The sequence below is a fragment of the Papio anubis genome, chromosome 19, assembly GCF_008728515.1.
Source record: "Papio anubis isolate 15944 chromosome 19, Panubis1.0, whole genome shotgun sequence".
NCBI classification, from domain to species: Eukaryota; Metazoa; Chordata; class Mammalia; order Primates; family Cercopithecidae; genus Papio; species Papio anubis.
Genome location: NC_044994.1, coordinates 20,287,380 through 20,310,754, shown reverse-complemented (window position 1 = coordinate 20,310,754; position 23,375 = coordinate 20,287,380). Strand labels below are relative to the sequence as shown.

General features: G+C 38.6%; 1 long non-coding RNA gene across 2 annotated transcripts in view; it reads right to left on the bottom strand.

Moving 5' to 3' along the window:
• Positions 1 to 23,375, bottom strand: part of LOC103879642 — a 100,350-nt gene that overhangs the window by 68,992 nt on the left and 7,983 nt on the right. Inside the window, exons 2-3 of one of the 2 annotated variants that reach the window (XR_002518657.2) lie at positions 9,900 to 11,101; positions 1,244 to 1,307 (exon numbers count right to left, since the gene is read on the bottom strand). This is a non-coding gene — a long non-coding RNA (uncharacterized LOC103879642). Of the gene's footprint in view, positions 1 to 1,243; positions 1,308 to 9,899; positions 15,001 to 23,375 lie in introns of those variants that run through there. The other variant, XR_001897297.3, reaches the window with a different exon arrangement.

Here is a 23,375-nt window from a genome sequence, read left to right as displayed (position 1 = left end):
TAAGGGAATGAGTTACTCCTCCCTTCTCAGGCCCAGTCCCAAGATGCAAGACCACTTGCGCCAGCAGCGTATGTCAGCAAGATAGCAGACGCAGGAAGAGAGCCGGCCGGAAGACACGTACCCCCTAAAGACCGAGAGAGAGGACATCTGGCTACTGCATAGCGGTACATCAGACTGAGACACTTTCTGTTTACAGGAGACTATAAAGCCCCTGCCCCATTCTCATTTGGTGCTGATGCCATTTAGGGCCTCAGTCCACCTGCACCCAGGCGCTCTTTAAAACAGTGTGTTGCTCCACACTGCCTCGTGTTGTTTGTGGGTGCGCTCTCTGGGTTCGAAGCGATATAAGAGCCTTGCAGGTACAATGGCCAGCATTTACCCAGGCAAACTTCCAGCTTGCTTGTCTGTCTGCAGCTCGATTTTACAGTCTGCTCTTTGTTAGAAAGCAAAATGATTTGGGGGCTGTTTTTCATTAAAAGGAAAACCTTATCGAGAACTTCCTTGCCCTCACTGTCTGCCTAAATGATTCCTTTTTAACTCCTATATCAATAACAAGAATGACTTTTGCTCCAGTTCCCAATAACTTTCTCATTTCCATCTGAAATCTTGTTGGCCTGACCTTTACTGTCCTTATTTGTATCAGCATTTTGGTCTCAACCACTTAACAAGTCTCTAAGAATTTCCAAATCCCCCGTCTTCTTGTCTTCTTCTGAGACCTCCAACCTCTGCCTATTACTCAGTTCCAAAACCATTTCCACTTTTTCAGGTGTCTTGACAGCAATGTCCCCACTCCTCATTACCAATTTTCTGCATTAGGTCATTTTTGTGTTGCTATAACGAAGTACCTGAGACTGGGTAGTGTATAAAGAAAAAAGGTTTAATTGGTTCACAGTTCTGCAGTATGTACAAGCATGGCACCAACATGTTCTTGGCTTCTGGTAAGGGCCTCAGGAAGGTTACAATCATAGTGGAAGGCAAAGGAGAGCAGGCACTCTACATGGTGAGAGTGGGAGCCAGAGAGAGAGAGAGAGAAGGGGGAGGTCGTAGATTCTTTTAGACAACCAGATCTTGTATGAACTGAGCAAGAACTCACTCATCACCCAGGGGATAGTACTAAGCCATTCATGAGGGATCTGCCCCATGATCTAATCACATCCCACCAGGCTCCATGTCCAACATTGGGAACCACATTTCAACATAATATTAAGAGGGGACAAATATCCAAACTATATCAATCACCTACTTTTGTTCTGTAGATAGTTGTGATCACTACCAGTAGTTTTCTGTGGCTTTAGAAATTCCCTGCCCTAAAGATAAGAAATAACAAAAATCAGAGCTGAGCTGAAGGAGACACACACACACAAAAACATTCAAAAGATCAAAGAAACAGGAGTTTGCTTTTTGAAAGAATTAATAAAATAGACTGCTAGCTAGACTACTAAAGAAGAAAAGAGAGAAAATCCAAATAAACACAGTTAGTAACAATAAGGGGGATGTTACCACTGACCCCACAGAAATACAAATAACCATCAGATAATATTATGAACACTTCTATGCCCACAAGCTAGAAAATCTAGAAGAAATAGATAAATTCCTGGACACATACACCCTACCAAGACTGATCCAGGAAGAAATTGAATCCTTGAACAGACCAATAGCAGCTCTAAAACTGAATCAATAATAGCTTATCAACAACAACAACAACAAAAGACCATTACCAGATGGATTCACAGTCAAATTCTACCAGATGTACAAAGAACTGGTACCGTTCCTACTGAAACTACTCCAAAAAGTTGAGGAAGAGGGACTCCTCTATAACTCATTCTATGAGGCCAGCAAGAATTTATAAACGAATATACAAGAAAAAAATAAACAACTTCATTAAAAAGTGGACAAAGGACATGAACAGACACTTTTCAAAAGAAGACACACATGGGGCCAACAATCATATGAAAAAAAGCTCAACATCACTGATCATTAGAGAAATGCCAATCAAAACAATAATGAAATACCATCTCACACCGGTCAGAATGGCTATTATTAGGTATTACTAAAAAGTCAAAAAATAACATGCTGGTGAGGTTGCAGACAAAAGGGAACACTTATACACTGTTGGTGGGAGTGTAAATTAGTTCAACTATTGTGGAAAACAGTGTGGCAATTCCTCAAAGGCCTTAAAACAGAACTCCCATTCAACCTAGCAATCTCATTATGGGGTATATACCCAGAGAGATACATCATTCTTTCATAAAGACACATGCACGCATAAGTTCATTGGACCACTATTCAGAATAGCAAAGACATGGTATCAGCCTAAATGCCCATCAGTGGTAGACTGGATAAAGAAAATGTGGTACGTATACACCAAAGAATTCTATGCATCCATAAAAAAGAATGAGATCCTGTCTTTTGCAGGAACATGGATGGAACTGGAGGCCATCATCTTCAACAAACAGGAACAGAAAATCAAATGCAACATGTTCTCACTTATAAGTGGGATCTAAATGATGAGAACACATGGACACAGAAAGGAGAACAACAGACACTGGGGCTTATCAGAAGGTGGAGGGTGGGAAGAGGGAGAGGATTAGGAAAAGTAACCAGTGGATACTAGACTTAATACCTAGGTGATGAAATTATCTGTACAGCACACGCCCATGACACAAGTTTAACAAACCTACACATGTACCTATGAACTTAAAATAAGTTTAAAAAAAAAGAAAAAGAGAGAGAGAGAAGAAAGAAGAAAGAAAGAAGGAAGGACGGAAGGAAGGAAGGAAAGAAAGAAAAAAAGAGAGAGAGAAAGAAAGAGAGAGAGAGAGAGAAAGAAAGAAAGAAAGAAAGAAAGAAAGAAAGAAAGAAAGAAAGAGAAAGGAAGAAAGGGAGAAGGAAGGAAAAGAAAGAAATTTCCTACCCCTCAGTAAGATAGTGGTAAGTTTAAGAGTTAACAGAGATCTTCAATAAATGACGTTTGCTTCTTTGGGCATTCCAGAAATGAAGAAAGAATCTAATACCTTCTATTAAGTCATCTCCTATCTGATAAGCAGTTGTGCTTATCCAGGTAGGATTTTCTGAGAACGTTTTTGGCACTGAACATGGTCCTAAGAAACAGTTTTTGAAAATGAAGAGGATCTGGGGTAGCTTATATGCTTAGTTAAGATTATAGATGGCTGGACACAGTGGGTCCCATCTGTAATCCCAGCACTTTGGGAGGCCAAGACAGGTGGATTACCTGAGGTCAGGAGTTTGAGACTAGCCTTGCCAACATGGTGAAACCCCATCTCTACTAAAAATACAAAAATTAACTGGGCACGATGACAGGTGCCTGTAATTTCAGCTACTTGGGAGGCTGAGGGAGAAGAATTGCTTGAACTTGGGAGGTGTAGGTGACAGCGAGCTAAGATCATGCCATTGCACTCCAGCCTGGGTGACAGAGCAAGACTCCATTTCAAAACAAAACAAAAAAAAAGATTAGAGATAAAAGATTAATATCAGTGCCGGTAAAGAATGGAATATCTGTATATCTGTGATGTTCAAAGATTTTTGTTTAAAATATTTAATTATTAATGTAAATACATAATGTAATACAATTATTAAATAAAGGACCTATTAAAGACAAGGATTTGGAAAATAAAGAGGTTGCTATAGTAAAACATTCTATTACAAATAACCACGAGGACTTTGAGGTAGACTATTTCTAACTGCACCACTTCTTCCTAACAAAGACAACTTAAAGAGCTCAGGATTCTAAATGTTGAGCTCAAGACATGATAAGAAAGCAAAAGAGTTTCCTAAAATGTATCTTACTTTCATAGCCAAATATGAGACCAATGTATTTGAAAACTAGACTCAAAGTCTGATGCTTCGTATTGCAGAATTATAAAACTTGGTATCTTATGTAAAAGTTGAGGCATTTGTTGAGAAAGAATGGGGACTTTTGGATGGATCCTGATGGATCCGAACCTCCAAATTTCACTGAACCTCCGTGTAAGTAGAAGAAACCTTTCCTAATCCATCTGAAGCAGCTGTAAGGGCCATACTTTAAGCATTTACCTTCCTTGGTGTTACTGATTCTCCACAAGATTTGCCCCATCACCTTGTCTTGCTTCCAGACCCATTCCTAGAATCAAATCACAGCAGGATGGGTACAAAGGCTGACTTGGGAGGAGATAGTTTACACATACAAAGAATTGAAAGGTTTTGCTAATTTATATTGGCAGAAACTTGGCAAGGAATAGTAGGAATGGATTTTAGGGACCTAGACCAGGGAGGAAAAAAAGAGAGGCTTGTATCAAGCCACATTTATTAATGTAATTGCACTTTTCAGATACTCTGGATTCAAAATGTATGATACTTGAGTATACGCTTGTGGCTCACCAGATTAGGTGTTCAGTAGACTGAAACCTGGACTCCATGTTGGTCAAGGCTAAATAAAATTGAGGTGTCAGAACTTTCAGGAAATAATGTAGAGGAAGGTACACGAAAAAAGACAGAAGTCTACTGTTGGTGTATCATATGTGACCTGCTTTACATCCCCTCACTGTGTTATTTGGGAAGGCCCAGAGGACCTCCCTTCACCAAAGCACTAGGAAATAACACTGAGGTGGCCAAAGTCAACCACAGGAAGTTATCCCCATTGAAAGGGGCTTTCAAAATTCAGTGAGTATAATGGGATCATGGACAGTGGCAGAAACTAAGTGATTGCACTTTAGTGTGAAAGCCAGAAACAAGGTGGGCATCATTCCCAATGTGGGCAGCAGGTTAAAGCAGGGATCAAAAAGGCTTATGCCTCAGGAGTCATTGGTGATGGCTAATAGATCATAGCATCCCCTGTACTGAAAGGAACTGTGCCTATTAGCTACTTGGATTTCATAACTTAAAACATCATAGGTCTCATTATTAGAGTTTTGCTACAATAAAGAATTATGGCCTCTTACTAATCTCCAGATTCAGGGCCCTGGAATGAAAAGTATACTAGTTCCTTAGAGGAAGTGCCTTGTGTCTTTGCCAAAATAATAAATTCTAAACAATCCTAGAGATTCTGCAAAGGAACCTGCGGTCATTGACCAGGGTGACTGTGCATTTTATAAAATGAGGTGATTTTCTCACTTTTTGAATGTACACAGTGGGCAAAAATACACTCTGCCGATGCCAGAATACCCATATTAGTTCTTTAACCCATGAGATATTAGGAAGGGATGCTTCTTAGCCCCTTGAACTGCCTTTTTCCTCCAAATGGTGAACTGAATTGGGAATGACACAAATTAGTGCCATCAAGAAATAGACTAGATGTGTGCAGATGTAAGATTCTTGTCATATCCATATTTAACTAATTATTTGACCAGGCTGAAAATAGATGGCCTTAAAGAAAGATGGTGGATTATTACAAACATAATCAGGAAGTAACTCTAATTGCAGCCACTTTGCAGATGTGGTCTCTCTTTTTGAAACTAGTCAACATATCACTGAGATCTGTTATATAGACATCGATCAGAGGCCGGGCTCAGTGGCTCACACCTGTAATTCCAGCACTTTGGGAGGCCAAACCAGGAGGATCACTTGAGGGCGGGAGTTCGAGACCAGCCTGACCAATATGGAGATACCCTGTCTCTACTAAAAATACGAAATTAGCCAGGCTTGGTGGAGCATGCCTGTAATCCCAGCTACTCGGGAGGCTGAGGCAGGAGAATCACTTGAACCCAGGAGGCGGAGGTTGTGGTGAGCTGAGTTTGTGCCATTGCACTCCAGCCTGGGTAACAAGAGGGAAACTCCATCTCAAAAAAAAAAAAAAATATTGATCAGACAAATGCTTTTTCTATATGCTATTAGGGAAAAAAGTACAGTAAAGATCTTTAATTTCCCCTCATGAGGACAACAGTATATCTTCACTTTACTTCACCTCAGGACTGGGTCAACTGTCTGCCCCTCTGTCATAATCTAATCCACAGGGGTTGATTATTTAGCCATCTCACAGAATATTTTGCTAATCCGCTGCTTTGGTGACTGTGGCAGATTTCATTTTCCAAGATGGATGATGGTCTGCGTAGGTTTCTTTTAATCTCTGATGAATCCTACCCAAGACATGTGTCTCTTTTGTTTGAGAAAACACTGAAATGGGACTTTTTGATATGAAACATAACATGCTGGGTACTAAGAGGAGACAAAGTAAGCTAAATTATTTTGGCCCTTTAAAATCAATTTTCCATTTTATTTTGGTAGCTCAAGGGAGAAAAGTTGTAGAAAAGTCCCTGGACTTGGAGGAAAGAGATGCCAGAGAAAGACCTCAATAGAGACAGCGAGAGCAGGAGTCAATCCCAAGGCACAAGGCTAGACCCTCAGAAGGAAGGCAGCCCCCATGAAGGGAATCCCCGTGGCTTAGAAATCATGACATCTGATACTGATAGGCAGGAGCAAATGGCTTATTGCTTCCGGGTGCAACCCTAGTTCATTAGCTCCCTACATTTTAGAAAACCTCCATACACTGTAGAAATTACAACAGTAAACTAAGCTGATTTTTTTCAGTGCTGTTTTGTAAAACATCAGCTGCCACATATTAGTGCTCAATATGAAAAAAATTGATAAATTGAATGGGTTAATGGTGGTTTTAAAAATGTCTACAAGATGTTCTGTCTGTGCTTTGGATGAAGTGTGAGGAGTACAGAATGGGAGTGCACAGATGAAACAACAACATGAGTGTGGGGGCCATGATTTGGAGTTCAGAGTAAGAAGTGTGGACAATACCACGTATTAGGCACATATACTCTGCACCCATGGAAGAATCCCTAGAATAGTGAGGAAGCCGTTGGTCTTCCATCAGTTACTCGGAATGGAGGCTCATGTATCAAAGAAACAGTTGACTTCAAGAGGCTGAAAGATGTGGGGACATTAGGTAACACATAATAGATTCATTTCAGCTAAATCTCATAAATGTGCACTCAGCTTTGGTGAGAGTTATAAATTACTGACATAGATCTTGTCAGCATAGGGAAAATGCAAAAAGCAAAGATGCACTATTCAATTTTGGGCCAAACCAGTGCGAAATTGAAGAGCCAAACCCTACCAGCTGTCTAAGTAAAGATGCCATCTGACGGGCTCTTACTTTTTACACTGGACCCTTGAAAAGAGAGGCTCCCACTTCACTGGAGACTGAACATTGTTATTTGCTGTGGGTGCGTGAGGCCCCTGAGCGAATCATAAAAGGGACACTAAGTCTGTTCGTGCAGGGGCCCAGATGGAGAACTGGGAATGTGGGAGTAGTGTTCCAAGCACACAGATGTTCTGCCTTCTCATAGTTCTCAGAAGGGCTATCCACTCAGACATAGCTCCTATTTTCTCTGTTCTTTGAAGAGGCCCAGAGGATGAGTAGTACAAGGATGGTGCTGGGGCTATAGAAACATCTTACTTCTGGGCAGTTTAAAAAGCACAATGCTGCCAGGTGCATTGGCTCACCTCTGTAATCACAGAACTTTGAAAGGCTGAGGTGGGAGGATCTCTTGAGGCCAGAAGTTCGAAACCAGTCTGAGCAACACAGCAGGACCCTGTCTCTACAAAAAACTAAAAACTGCAAAAGATTTAGAAGAAAGATTTAGTGTAACAAAGCACAAAAACATCCTTTCGGGATGTTTCCTTTCCTGGAGTCCTAAACTTGTATTTAACATTTAGTTCAGCATTTGTTCTAATATTTAGTACAAACTGTACTAAACTTAGTACAGACTGGATACTAATTTTCATAGTAATAAATAAGACTTAGGTGTGTACCTGGTCAATTTTTTTTCTCTTCAACTGGACTGAATTTAGCCCTCAAGCCCTAATTTCTGCTGTTGGTAAATTTTTGTGGCAGTCAAGTTTCCCTCACTTAAACTGGTGATTACTTAGTACTTTTGGGTGTAAACACAGTCTATTTTGGGTGACTTCTCAGTCTATCAGGATGTGTTTTCTCTTCCTCTCTCACTTCCCTCCAGGGGCCATTTAAGTTCTGGGTATGTGTGCAGAAGGATGGCAAGCAGGGTGTGGTACCATCTTAGACTATTTGGTCTAGGACAGTGCTTTTCAAAGTGAGATCCTTGGCCAGCAATGTCAGACCTGCCTAAGAAATTGTTAGAAATGCAAATCCTCAGGCTCCACCCCAGACCCACTGAATCAGAAACTCTGGCGGGCCGAAGGGTCCAGTCATCTGCACTTCAACAAGGCCTCCAGGTGATTATGATGCCTTTGGAGAAGCACTGGTCTGAAAGCATCAGCATCCACCCACCTTGGTTTCAGAGGAGATGTACTGGCATTGCTGAGCTTCGGTTTTGTGCTCCCAACTCATCCTGTCCACGGCTGGAATGTCCTCTCCTGCTCACCAGTCATCTCTCTGGTCATCCTGCTCCCTCCTTAGCCTGACCACAGTGCCTGGTTTCCCACTGTCTTGTGCCTGCTCAGAGCTTGGGATACTCTGGATGCTCTTTTCCAGCCACTTGGACTTTACTGCCTACGTTCCATGGCCGACACAGTTTCCTTAAAGGCTTGGATTCTTTCTACTACTGACTGGAACCTGGGTAATGCATCTTTTTTCTCAATTCCCCCCAACTGCATGGAGTTTCAATCATCTTTACTTACCAGAAATCGATCTTAGGAGTGGGCAGGGTGGTAGGTCAAGTTTTCAGGCCCCTGAGCCATTACTTATTACACAGACTTTTTTTTTTTTTTGAGATGGAGTTTTTGCTCTTGAGCCATTACTTATTACACAGACTTTTTTTTTTTTTTTTTTTTTTTTAGATGGAGTTTTTGCTCTTGCCCAGACTGGAGTGCAGTGGCACAACCTCAGCTCACTACCACCTCCGCCTCCCGGGTTCAAGTGATTCTCCTGCCTCAGCCTCCCAAGTAGCTGGGATTACAGGTGCCTGCCACCATGCCCAGCTAATTTTTGTATTTATAATGGAGATGGGGTTTCAACATGTTGATCAGGCTGGTCTCGAACTCCTGAACTCAAGTGATCCGCCTGCCTCGGCCTCCCAAAGTTCTGGAATTACAGGCATGAGCCACCACACCCAGCCTACACACAGACTTCTAAACCTACTATTTTTTAAAAGACCCCTGCTTTTTTGTACAAATCTTTTTTTCTCTAAGAACGACCATGCTTGTCATTAAAACCCCCTTAGCTTGCAAGACTATTGACTCTTAACAAGTTTCAAAATCTGTTTTCCATCTCAAAAACTTAACATTGAAGGTTCTTTGCAACTCCGCCTTAGTCATCCTAATTTTCCTTAAAACCTCTGACGGAATAGAGGAAGATGAAATAGAAGGATGTGTAGAAAAGCCAACACAGTTAAAATTTCAAAATATTATCATGCCACACCTGAATGGAAACACTGTAACAGTCTCCTGAATGTACTCCCTGATTATAATCACCAAAATCATTCTACTACTAAACAATTCTCATAAAATGTCCCTCTAACGTGATTTTCCTCTTTGGGTTCTTTCAACAGGTGTCTCTTTTCAACTTCATGTGTAGATAATTCCTTACTCTAAAATTCACATTTTCTTTTTTTTTTTTTTTTTTTTTGAGACGGAGTCTTGCTCTGTCGCCCAGGCTGGAGTGCTGTGGCCGGATCTCAGCTCACTGCAAGCTCCGCCTCCTGGGTTCCCGCCATTCTCCTGCCTCAGCCTCCCGAGTAGCTGGGACTACAGGCGCCCGCCACCTCGCCCGGCTAGTTTTTTGTATTTTTTAGTAGAGACGGGGTTTCACCGTGTTAGCCAGGATGGTCTCGATCTCCTGACCTCGTGATCCGCCCGTCTCGGCCTCCCAAAGTGCTGGGATTACAGGCTTGAGCCACCGCGCCCGGCCTAAAATTCACATTTTCATGCACAATGACAATGCTCGAAAATGAATGAATGAATTCCAAACCATTCCTGACCTGGTCTTGCCTCTTGTATTAAACCTCATTTCTAGCATATTACTTACTCCCATTACACTCAGCCTAACTGACATCATAAAGAGACACATATTAAAACTGTAGAACTTTTGTTATAGAATTCCATCTTCTGACAATGCATCCCCACTGGATCCCCATTTGTGGGCTCAGCCAGTCTCCAGGATCTAGCGTCAATTTTCTCTTTGACAAGGAATATTTAAGCAATGTCAGACCAAATGTCTGGACTCAGAAACAAGTTACCCTGTATCTCACCTGGTCCTGTTATAAATAAGGTTTTGATTTTACTCTCAGGAATTGTCCCTTGCCATATTCCCAGTTATTACTTGTTTAGTTTTCTTTTTAACTGAAATTTAACAGATATAGTACATATTTTAGCTGTTTTAATTCATTGAGTTGTTTACATTTTCATGGGTACTATGAAAGGATTTCCATTGCCATTTGCAAAATCAAAACTTCCTTCCACTTACTGCAGTATTACTACTATGCTATGACTCAGAACGTGTTCCATTCATGAGGATTTCACAGGCCTGAAAGATTGAGCCCTCTTTAATAATTTATTCTGACACATTGGATTCAATTAAATAGTCATATCTAAATTCACAGTAACTAATCATAATTTATGCACTTGTATAATGTAATATTTAGCTGAACGGTTTTTTCCATTAAATGTGATATATAAAAGTTGAAATGGCAGTTTCTACTTTATATTTCTAGTCTTATATTTCTAATATTTCATATTTCACTATGATGTGAATATCTGAAAAATAATGAAGGGAGCTATAATAATTCTTTAAAAATTCCTCACCAGCAGACATAGTCATACTTCCTACAGTTTTGGTGTTCTATTTGATGACAAAATCATTTCCAACTGTCTTCCCAGGTATTATAGAGTATTTTATTGCAACGATGTGTCCTCTCTGTTCCATATCACCAACTCTCAATGCACTTCTGTAAGGAGATTGTGGCAATACAGAAGTGCTTCGTGATTATTTTGCGGTTCTCTATGACTGCTTTTGAAACCCTCTTTTTCTCACTCCCTCTTTGTCCTGGCAGCCTTTCAGGTTGGAGAAAGATCCACTTGTTCAAAATTACCCATATAGCCATGCGTTGAATTAGTTATAGAGAAAGGATCTCTGTTAAAATCGAAGGGCTCCATGATAGCCACATTCTGGTCTCCCAGAGAGCTGCATAGAAAATGAAAGACACAGATTAGCCAGGATTCTTTTAAAATACAATTTATGAAATGCACATTCAACTATGCTTACCTAATATATTCCTATTATGGGCACCTAATTCTACTGAGTTGTTTTTTAAAATTTGAAATAAAAGTATTACAATATCTAAAATATAAACAACTCAGATTTCAAGTCACAGAATAACTATTTTGAGTGTACATACTATTTTCGAGTATTAGTATCATTGGGTATGGAAAAGAATCAAGTCCTTTTTAAAGTATGTAAAATACTATACCTATAGGGAAGCTAATGTGAGTCCATTTTTAACCTACAATGATTTTTACAGCCAAATAATAGAGCTTTGAATAACAGAACTACTATAATTAACTCAGTTGTCAATGAAGGTAATTTTTCCAGGGCATCCATTCATACTTTTAAATATTTCTAAATACTCTAGACTTTTGTCATTACTAAACCATTATAGAAAAGAACACTTGCCTGGGCCTGAATCTTTTTGTTAATCCTCCATTTTAAAAACAATTAAAATTGTTTCTCTGATGGGTTTTTAAGAAAATAGGAACATGTAACTAATATCGTGACAAGAACTTTTGGAGAAATTGGTGGCTTTTTATTTGCAAAACCAAAGCAAAATTATAACTCTTCTATGTCAACAAAAACCATTTCATTGTGTAGCTTAAATTGCTGTCTGAGTCCGAGCAGTGTCTGACCCAAAGGCCTTTATATTTATTATTTCTGCTCTAAGAAAAAAAAATGCTACAGCAAAATATTTTACTTAAATTTAAAAGCAACAATCACAACATTTAGTAGATTCACCAGTTCTAGAAAAACTCATTTAATCTTGTTAACTATAAATTACACTATACATAGGATTATTTAATAAGTCTTAGACTAATAGATTGATTTAATAAAAATGTCTTTATAAGGTAGGCAAATACATCTTTCCCTTTCTTAAATAGTTACTTTCTTTAATTGTCTTGAAAAAGCAAAATGAGGTATTTATAGAAGTAAAGGGAAATATAAAAGTACAAAAGTATACAGATGCTCCTTAACCTGTGAAGGGGTTACATCCCAATAAACACATTGTGAGTAGAAAATACTGTAAGTCAGAAATGGACTTAATACATCTAACCTATTAACATCATAACTTAGCCTACCTTAAAAGTGTTTAGAACACTTACATTAGTGAGTGGTTGGGTAAAATCATCTAACACAAAGCTAATTTATTATAAAATAACATTGAATACTTTATGTAATTTATTAAACACTGTACTGAAAGTGAATAATAGGATGATCGTGTGGATATTGGAAGTATGGTTTCTACTAAATGCATACCACTTTTGCACCATTGTAAAGTCAAAAGACATCTAAGTCAAACTATCCTAAACCAGGGACTGTCTGTATTCTAAAAAGATTGTGATAATTTACATGAAAACTACCTAAGTCTTCAAGTCTTTTTTTCTATTTTTCTATGTTGCCCAGGCTGGCCCTGAATTCTTGGGCTCAAGCGATCCTCCTGCCTGAGCCTCCCAAAGTGCTGGAATTACAGGCATGAGCCACAGTGCTGGGCCTCAAGCCCTCAAAGAAAACAAACAAAACAAAACCTAGCAGGCCTTGATAAGATAAAGCCTTCTTCAGACTCTGCCAGCAAGAAAAAGCTTGGTTGTTTTTAGCCTTACATTCCTCAGAAATGGAGCTGGAATGGATTAGGCAAGGGAGATCACAAAGTAAGAGTGTGCAGAGGGCAGAGCAGGAGCTTAGGACACTAGCGCTGTGCCTCCTGACATACCACAACTCCACTGCTAGACTCACAATACTGCGGAAGAGACCTGGTGACCACAGAATTGGTGGAAACCCGGGACAGGTGAGGAGAGCTTTCCAGGGAGGCCTCAGCAGGAGCCAGGAAAGCAGGAATGCACTCCAGATATGGCAGAGAAGGTGGTGCTAAATGGAACAATACCATGAGCCTCTAGTGGGGAAATAAGCAAGCAGTTCAAAAAAAAGCAAGCAGTCCAGATTTCAAAAATAAATCTCTGCACACCAACTAAAAAGCATTTCTGTTAAGTGAATGCAAGAACGTTTCACTTCACTCCAAATATTTAGCATCTTGTGAAAATCTGTTGATCAAAGGTCATGATCAGAAAATAGCAGGTAGTTTGGGTTCAGTATGTTCCTGAAAGAGAGAAAAGAGTCTGGCTCAAAGATTTGACCCTCAAAACTTCCCCGTTTCCTCTGATGTATGTGAATAGCAGGAAAAACAACGGTGGAAATAATTAGGTTGGTGGCAATTTTTCCATCTTTATGTTCTTAAAGGGCACATCAAATCTTTTTGATCGTACTAGACTTAAAAATATATTATTATTTTCTAACCAAATTCAAGGGTCACTGATCCTCATTTAATCTTTAAAGGACATGCTTACCACCATGAGGCCTTGTCTTTACTGCAAAGAGATTTTATGAAAAAAGACTGTATGGGGAGATTAATGTTACTCCCCTGACAATTTTGCTATACTGATTTCTACCACATTATGAAGTATATGTCTTCTGTGAAAGTTAGCTATGTAGTAGAATTTCCCAGATATCAGATGGCAAACGAGTTCCCTTTGTGGCAAATTTTTACTAATTCACAAAACGTGCATTTTTGAAACAGGCTTCTGCCGAAATCAACCGGTGCAAACTTGTGGGTCTCCTGCCACTGGCCCGAAAAGCCCTAGTGGTCATGCAATAAGATCCAGATCTCTGTCACCAAGGACTCAGGTCTCTGCCCCTCCCCAGTACCACTCCCTCCCTCCTCAACAACCCTTCCTTTTCCTGTCTGCCTAAGATTTCCAGGTGCCTCATTCGACATGGATAGTCTAGTTTCTGTGCTTTAAGTTTATCCAACATTGGTCACAGGCTTATTCTGAGCCAGTTACTGCCCAAGGCACTAAGAGTCTCAAAGTAAGTAAGAAACCAGCTCTGCTCTCGAAGAACTTAGGATAAATTGAGGTAGTGAAACACTAACAGATGAGGGAAAGCTCTTCACAGGCAGGAAGGTGCCATGTAACTCCAGAGCTTGTAGCTTCACCTAAGGACTCAGTCAAGGCTTCCTGGCAGGGATGACCCTTCAACTAGTCTTGACAGATGAAGGCAAGTTGTCTATTTAAGGAAAAGTGGGAAGGGCTTTTCAGCCTAGGTTATAGTATGAATGAAGTCTTCAAGGGTTATAGCACTGCAATGTATGCCTCCAAAATTCCCATGTTGAAGCCCTAATCCTAATGTGACTGTATTTGGAGATAGTGTTTTTAGGGGGTATGTATAAGGGTGGAGTCCTAATCCAATAGAATTGTAACTTTATAAGAAGAGACAGAGATCTACACCCATATATCATGATAAGGCCATGGAAGAGCACAGAAGAAAGGTCGCCATCTGTAAGCCAGCAGGAGGGCCCTCACCAGAACTCCATCGTGCTGACACTCCATTCTCAGACTTCTAGTCTCTGGAACTGTGAGAAAAGAAATTTCTGTTGTTTAAGTCACTTAGTCAATTGTATTTTGCTCTGGTAGCCCGTGAAGACTTAGATAAGTATCCTCCTGGATTTTGGGTTACTTTAAAAACTACACTTGTTAGACTTGTAAAGTTTGAGGCCTGCAGTGAGTAAAACAGTACTGGAGATTCAAGGAAGTAAGAGGGCAAAAGAAGGGAACAGGTAATAGAAACATACACTGCTCCCAATAGAAGCTTTGGATAAGGGGAAAAGAAAAGATTATTCCTAGGACTCTTGGAAGCATGTTATTAATTGTGCATTTGCGGAGCCTGGGAGGTCAAGCCTGCAGTGAGCAGTGATCCTGCCACTGCACTTCAGCCCGGGCAACAGAAAGAGACCCTTTTACCCGTTCTTTTTCTTCATCTTTTTTTTTTTTTTTTTGAGAGGGAGTCTCACTCTGTCGCCCAGGCTGGAGTGCGGAGTGCAGTGGTACAATCTCAGCTCACTGCAACCTCCACCTCACAGGCTCAAGGGATTCTCCTATCTCAGCCTCCCAAGTAGCTGTGATTACAGGCATATGCCACCACACCCAGCTAATTTTTGTATTTTTTAGTAGAGATGGGGTTTTGCCATGTTGGCCAGGCTGGTCTCGAACCCCTGACCTCAAGTGATCCACTGGTCTCGGCCTCCCAAAGTGCTGGGATTACAGATATGAGCCACTGCACTCAGCCCTCATCATTCTGCCTACTGTGTGCGGAGGGGTTAATTTTACTCCCTTTGGCTGGCTGCCCACATTCAGTGGAATTCTGATTCACTTCTACCTTAGCTCTAAAACACGAAGAAATGAGAATTTAGGAACAATTCTCTTGGCCTTCAACTTGTGACAGTACCGTTTCTACAGCCACTCCAAACAATGACTACAGAGAATAAAACTAACGCTGAAAACTCAAAATAATTGGCATTATTAGGGTAATACAAATGCAACCACTTAAAAACTCCAATTTCTTGAAAAAAGAAATATGTATAGGTGTATTAATGACAAAGTTTATGAAACCAGATTGATTATTAAAGACTGAGAAAGATATGGTAAAGGAAGTACAATTAATAAACAAGAGTCTTCTTGTTGCTATTTTGATTAATAAACAAATAGTTATGAATATATCTTAATAATTATGAGATTACCACAAGCAGAATTAAACACCGGACGTCTGTGTTCTGAAGCAGTGAGAAGACAAAGTAAACAAACAGCCTACGGAAGAGAGGCCAAATGGTGAGGAAACAAAAAAGCAGACAACAGCCTGGGCACGGCGGCTCATGCCTGTAATTCCAGCACTTTGAGAGGCTGAGGTGGGTGAATAGATTGAGCTGAGGAGTTCAAGCCTAGCTTTGGCACCATGGCAAAACCCTGTCTCTACAAAGAATACAAAAATTAGCCAGGCATGGTGGTGCCCACCTGTAGTCCCAGCAACTCAGGAGGCTGAGGTGAAAGGATTGCTTGAGCCTGGGAGGTCAAGGCTGCAGTGAGCAGTGATCCTGCCACTGCACTTAAGCCTGGGGAACAGAAAGAGACCCTGTCTCAAAAAAAACAAAAGATGTCAGGCCAACATAATTAATGAATATAGTTCATACTCTTCTATTAAAAAGGTGAAATGGGCATGGTGGCTCATGCCTGTAATCCCAGCACTTTGGGAGGCCAAGTCGGGCAGATCACGAGGTCAGGAGTTCTAGACCAGCCTGACCAATATGGTGAAACGCCAAATCTACTAAAAATACAAAAATTAGCCAGGTGTGGTTGTGTGCATCTATAGTCCCAGTTACTTGGGAGGCTGAAGCAGGAGAATCACTTGAACTCAGGAGGCAAAGGTCGCAGTGAGCTGAGATCACACCACTGCACTCCAGCCTGGGCAACAAAGCGAGACTCCTTCTCAAAAAAAAAGGTGAAATGTATCAGATTGAATGAAAATAATCCAATAATTTATTACTTTTAAGAAAGAGATTTAAATAACAATAAACAAATGGGACAATTTACACAAATGAGACTAAAAAGGGTTATTATATATTGACAAAATTATATAATCAGTAAAAGAAATAATACTGAAATAGTTTAAAATACATATAATTATTAAGAACATAGGGAATAACATTTTCAACATAAAACCTTATCATTTATCTATCATCTATCATCTATGTATACTGTTAAACATAGCAACATTCTCTGTATCTAGATAGCTAGCTAGCTAGAGATAGAGAGATAATTACACATGGCAAACATCTCTGTCTACATATCTATGTCTATACTGAGTTGACAAAAACAATTTTGAAGAATCTGATCAAGGTAGAACTAACATAGATAAAAATTTATCCTGTACTCATATCTCAAGAGAAAATAATCCATGGGTGTCTCACATTTCTGCACATCTTGCAAACACAGTCAATAGATGCCTTTGTTCCAGAATTCTTTTCTAGGATGTTTGTATAGACAATTACCTTGGAGTAAAGAGATAAAGTGTCCCTCTGGAGCAAAGAGCTGGTCTGCTTATAGTCCAGGAAGATGGAGAGAGTGTCTCCCTCCAAAGCAAAGGTCAGACATGCTTGCACCCAGCACAATGAAGATACCTCCTTCCAGGAAAAAAGGGAGGCATGCCTACTGCCTTTTATAAAAGAATCAGATGCTCTAAGTTTAGGATTCCTCTCTTATAATGCATCCATTCTGTGTGGTGGTGTCATCTGGCCCTCTTCACCCATCCTGTGTGAATTGGGGCATGGGGAACTGACACAAAAATGATGATACTCTAGCTACTGCTATTACCGTGAATAATAAAATACACTGTCTCTGACAATGTATTGTTTGTCTTCCATACAACCATGAACGCTAACTTGTTAAGTAGGGTAAAATCTCAATCTGTCATAGTTCTTGACAAAACCAGTAACTCCCTTCATGTAAAATATGCAAGAAGCATGAATGAAAATTGGTATCAGACCCAAAACAGTAATCCAAAGAAACTGAAATCATACACCATATTAACTGACAACAATTGAATGTAAAATATAAATTTTTCTGTTACTGGAAATAAGACTTCACCACTTGAGAATGAAAACAAACCTTTTAAAGTGACTATTGGACTAAGGAAGAGATAAAAATAAACAAAAACATCAAAGTAGAATTGGTGCATAAAAGTGAACTCATAAGTACAGATATTTTTCTACATGTTTTAAAGAATGCAAACACACTAAATTTTAGAAAAAGAAAATAAGACCAACTTGGATTAAAAGAAGAATTAGATGACAAAATTAGTTAATAAGAAATTTTAAAAATTACCAAGTATTTTAAAAAATAGAATAAAAGCAAATGTCTAATAACATTATTAACAAATATGAAATAAGATATGTGATAAACACAATTAACAATGCTTTTAGAGATAGATAAAATGACAAATTATTCCAAGGATATCAATTGTTTAAAAATGCCTTCTCATTTCCAAATGATTTTTTATATAGTGCTAAGCTCTATTTGAAAGATTTCATTTATGATTTTAAACATTTATATTAATCAAGTAGGATTTATTTCAGGAATGTAGAAAGAATCAATATTATATAGTTTATTAGTATAACACCTTCAATTATTAGGTTAAGAAAACAGGATCATAATTTTTGAAATAAAGCCATTAGATAAAATTCGACAGTCACAATTTTGGGAAATACCAGTGGGTACAGAATTAACATGATTAAATTATTGTTAATAATCAGTTATTAATAATTAAAGCATTTATTATTGATAATTAAAATATTTATTCATAATTATTTTAAATCAACATGATTTTAAAAATTCCTAATGATAAAACCCATGAGACACTACCATTAAGTCTAGAAAAAGCAATAATAGCATTTAACATTCTTTTTGTTGTTTTCTTTGAGATGGGTTCTCACTCTTTCACCCAAGCGGGAGTGTAGTGGCACGATCTCGGCTCAATGCAACCTCCGCCTCCTGTGTTCAAGCAATTCTCCTGCCTCAGCCTCCCAAGTAGCTGGGATTACAGGCATGCGCCACACTAATTTTTGCATTTTTAGGTGAGATTGGGTTTCACCCTATTGGCCAGGCTGGTCTCGATCTCCTGACCTCAAGTGATCCACCCACCTCAGCCTCCCAAAGTGCTGGGATTACAGGCATAAGCCACCGTACCCAGCCTCTAACATTCTTACTAGAAAGTTTTAGTCAATGTTTTAAGACATACAGAACTAACAGATATAAATATAAGATAAAAATAGTAACTCATTTAGAGAAAATGCAAAATGTCATCCTATGGAAAATGCATACAATTATTTTATTTTTTACGAGAGGAAAATACAAAAGCAGTAGTGTACTCATATGCAGATACTATAGCAAATGTGAAAAATAATGTAAAAAACTCAGGGGTTTTATAGTTTTGAAATAAATGTAATTTTGAAATTTTGTCCACTGATTTCCTTTAATATGGAAATTTTTAAATTAAATGTCAATATTTGTCACACTTGATAAATGACACAAGATTATGGAAGTCATCATCAAATCAGTTAAGTAATTCATGTATAGCATTCATACTTGTACTATTGGTACAAACACCTATAACCCCTTAACAATAACTTCTATTATAAATAAGTAGGCTAACATCGTTTACTCTCCTCCAAACAGTGCTTTAGGAGCCAATGAAAACCTACAAAATACAACATTTCAAGGATAAATTTTTATAAAAACACATTTAATATGAATAAAATTACAAATATGTTGGAGAGATACAAAATACTTAGATGAGAAGACTCAGTATGTTATTATTAATTAACATAGAATTAATTTGTAGTTTCATGCCATTTAAATAAAATCAAATGTCATTTGTGGTAATTTAACAAAATAATACTAAACTTTTCCTGGAAGAATAATCAGGTGAGAATTACAAAATTTTTAAAAAAACGTATCAGTAAGAGGAAGTAAGTGAAAGTCTTCTTAGACAGTAAATGTATCATGAAGCTGTAACAATTAAAATAGCTTGGAAGTGATGCAAATACAGAAAGACTGATCCATGACAGAAAAAGATGTCCTAAAATATACAGTCTTTAATACATGACCACATCACAAATCAATGACTAAAGGGAGAAATATTCACTGACTTTCCTTGGGACTCTATGCTAGTAATTAACAGTGGGGTAGGAGGCAGAATTGACATTAAATCTTCCCTTCACATCTTTCATTATTAATAATCTGAGATTGACATGTAGTGTGTGTAAGAATGAAACTTTTGTCAGAGTTTTTTTGGCACAGCATAATTTAGCTTATATGAACTGATAATCACCTTCCAATAAGATTTTTCAAGTGAAATTTAACTTAATTCATAATATAAAAGTACAGATTTCAAATATATTTATTTTAGATAGGTAACAAAGGGCTTCAGTGTCTTATGGAACTAGGGTGCAAAATCCTGTGCTGCCAGTAGGTGTCATCATCAACATTATGCAGTGCACGCCGAATGCCTCTCTTAAGGCCTGGCAAATGCTTGTACTTAAGACATTATGAGTTGGGTGCCAAAGAAATGAAAAGAAATAAGACAAGCGTTCCCATTTGCTACGAGTTGACTCCAAGTAGTAATAATTGTTTTAAAGTTAGGCCAGGTGCAGTGGCTCACGCTGTAATCCCAGCACTGTGGGAGGCCGAGGCGGGTGGATCATTTAAGGTCAGGAGTTTGCGACTAGTCTGATCAACATGGTGAAACCCCGTCTCTACTAAAAATACAAAAACATTAGCCGAGCGTGATGATGCATGCCTGTAGTCCCAGCTACTCGGGAGGCTGAGAGAGAAGAATCGTTTGAACCCAGGCGGCAGGGGTTGCAGTGAGCCGAGATTGCACCACTGCTCTCCGGCCTGGGCGACAGAGCAAGACTGCATCTCAAAAAAGTAAATCAATAAATAAAATAAAGTTTCCTTCCTGTTTTCTCAGGCATATAATTTTGAAATTTTGTCCATTGATTTCCTTTAATATGGAAAATTTTTAATTAAAATTTAATGCCAATATTTGTCACAATAAATGACACAAGATTATGGAAGCCATCATCAAATAAGTAATTCATGCATAGCATTCATACGTGTACTATTTGTACAAACACCTATAACCCCTTAACAATAACTTCTATTATAAATAAGTAGGCTAACATTGTTTACTCTCCTCCAAACAGTGCTTTAGGAGCCAATGAAAACCCACCAAAAGATAGCGCATACTTGTCCTCCAGCCTTATTTGCTCCAAACATGTCCACACCTGTGCCAAAGGCTTGTCAAGTTGCCAGTCTGGGTCTGTTATAGCAAATAAAAAGCAATAATGGTAAAACAAAAATGAAAAATTAACAGCGTGAATGTGTCTATAATAAACAGCTGTGAGAGTGGGGCGTGGAGGCACGAGCCTGTAATCTCAGTTACTCAGGAGGCCTGAGGCAGGAGAATAGCTTGAACCTGGGAGGCAAAGGTTGCAGTGAGCCGAGATCCGAGATCGCACCACTCCAGCCTCGGTGACAGAGCAAGACTGCGTCTCAAAAAAAAAAAAAAAGGAAAGAAAAGAAAGTACACTCTACCTGTAGGCATATTTCAGGATATAAATATGCCCTTTTAGTTTACAAAATCCGATATAGCCCTTGGAAACACTTCCTGAAGACCACTGCCTTACACCAATTAATATCAACCATTTCTCTCTGAAAGCAAAATACCCAAGAAGGCTTTCCTTCTCAAATACATGCTTTTCTTTTAATCTGATGTGTTTGTCTGAGGGCCTACTGGTGTTCTGTGGTGATAGATGCCACAAAACATTTGTTTTTTGGACTAATTGGATGACTTTGGTTCCCAGAGCTGTCAGCTAGACAATTTTTACAAGTGGTATGTTCAAGTGAAAGAAAATTTCTAAAATTAAAGATAAGTTCTACAGAACAGAAAAACTAGACAAGCCTTAAAGGTCTGAAGAGTTTGTTCTAAACTGTGAGCACCTCCTAATGGCTGGTTCAAAGAGCAGGATTCCACCATACCCTCTTTAAGATTAGACATTTAAACAAAGCATAGAAAAAGTCAACAGCTCATAACTGAATATTTCTTGTTTCTTCCTTCCTTCTACTCCCTCCTTACCTTTTCTTTCCTTGCTTATTTTTAAGACATTGTAAGCTGACTCAAAATAAATAGACCTTTTAAAAACTGCATCAAGCAAAGAGAACTAAGAAATTATATTAGCTAAGGGTTTCAAATCAAAGGAGGACAAATATGAAAAATGTTTAGTGAAGAAGATTGTGGTCAAAAGCAAGTATTTCTAAATGAAAACAGAAGTTAAGAAAATAATAGCTAGGGATACAAAACATTTTTATGTTCAAAACTTTGCATAAAGATTTCAGAATTTTATTTCTGGAAAAATATTAATTAAGATATTGGTTATTTAAACATGTATGGGGGCACATATGTATTTTATTACCTAGATGGTAAAGATGATTAAACCCAGATTTTTAAAATATTAGCTTTTAAAAACTAAAAAACAGCAAATATATTATTTTGCCCTTGGTAATAATCCAATTATGCTCTATTGATTACAGGAGATGCTGTCAGTAATCCAAACTGCAGGACTTAGAGGGTGCAAAGGGATCTCTCAGGTTTGCAATGTGCAAGGAACTGGATTGACTTTGTGATTCTTAAACACAAACAAACAAAAACATGTTCTACCAGGGAACATCTTTTAGTCAGCATCTTGAGTTAACTTTTCTAGGATCTATTGAACCAAACGAAGGATTTGTTGTTTATTGAGATCCGAGGATGTTGCTTTTCTTCAAGGAGAAGATACATGACCTTAACATCTCTTCACTGCTAGCGTTTGCCAGACACACAGAATTTAAGAATCTCGTTGGAGCCTTCATGTGTCCATGCTCCTGCTCACTTTAGTGCTCCTTCCCTTCCACACTGTTGGTGGCCCCATCATTTTTTCTCATGCGCTCTGTAGTCTGTGCCACAGCTGCGCTAAAACCAGCTTGTCCTCCGTATGGCTAAGGGTAAAAGAAAAAGATAGGCTGTATTGGTCTTGTACTTTTTTGTTATTCTCAGGTAAGTTCTCCAATTTGGACACAATCTTTAAAACGTTACCTCTTTTTAAGGGAAGGTATTAGATATGTAAGTAAAAGTAGGTTTTTTCCTCTGGTTCATTTACAAATGTATTACTAGTAGGTGGTAAACAGAACCAATTTTACTGTAAGGCAAAACTGGATATTCTAAGCAGTACAGATGCATTTAATAAGACTAAGAATTTGGATGTAACTTCAGGTGAAATGGTAACTGATTTCTATGCAGCTGTTCAATGGACCCTAATATCCTAATCTATTGAATGAATCCTAGTGTTTCAACTCCAAGCTTGAGAGCATCATGTGAATAAAATCTTCACAAGTACCTATAAGGTGAAGTGATGGCACACCGCTGAATAGCAAGATAACATTCAACCTCATAAGACTTCAAATGAATAACAGAAGATTTATACTAAATGAGAGTGAAGAGCAATTAAATATTAAATTGCGATTTTCAACAGGAAGAGTGTTAGCAGGGAAAGTAGCAATGACCGTCCCTAAGAGGAACATGTCACAATATTTGGGATAAAGTATAATAAAAGCACTTGTTGATCAACTTACATTTATAAAGTACACCTCCCAAATGAAAGATGTTACTTCTAGGACATGTTAGCAAATGCATTATGACAACAACGACAACAACAACAAAAAAATTGAAGATAATTCTACTAAATACTTTAGTTACGGAAGTGTTT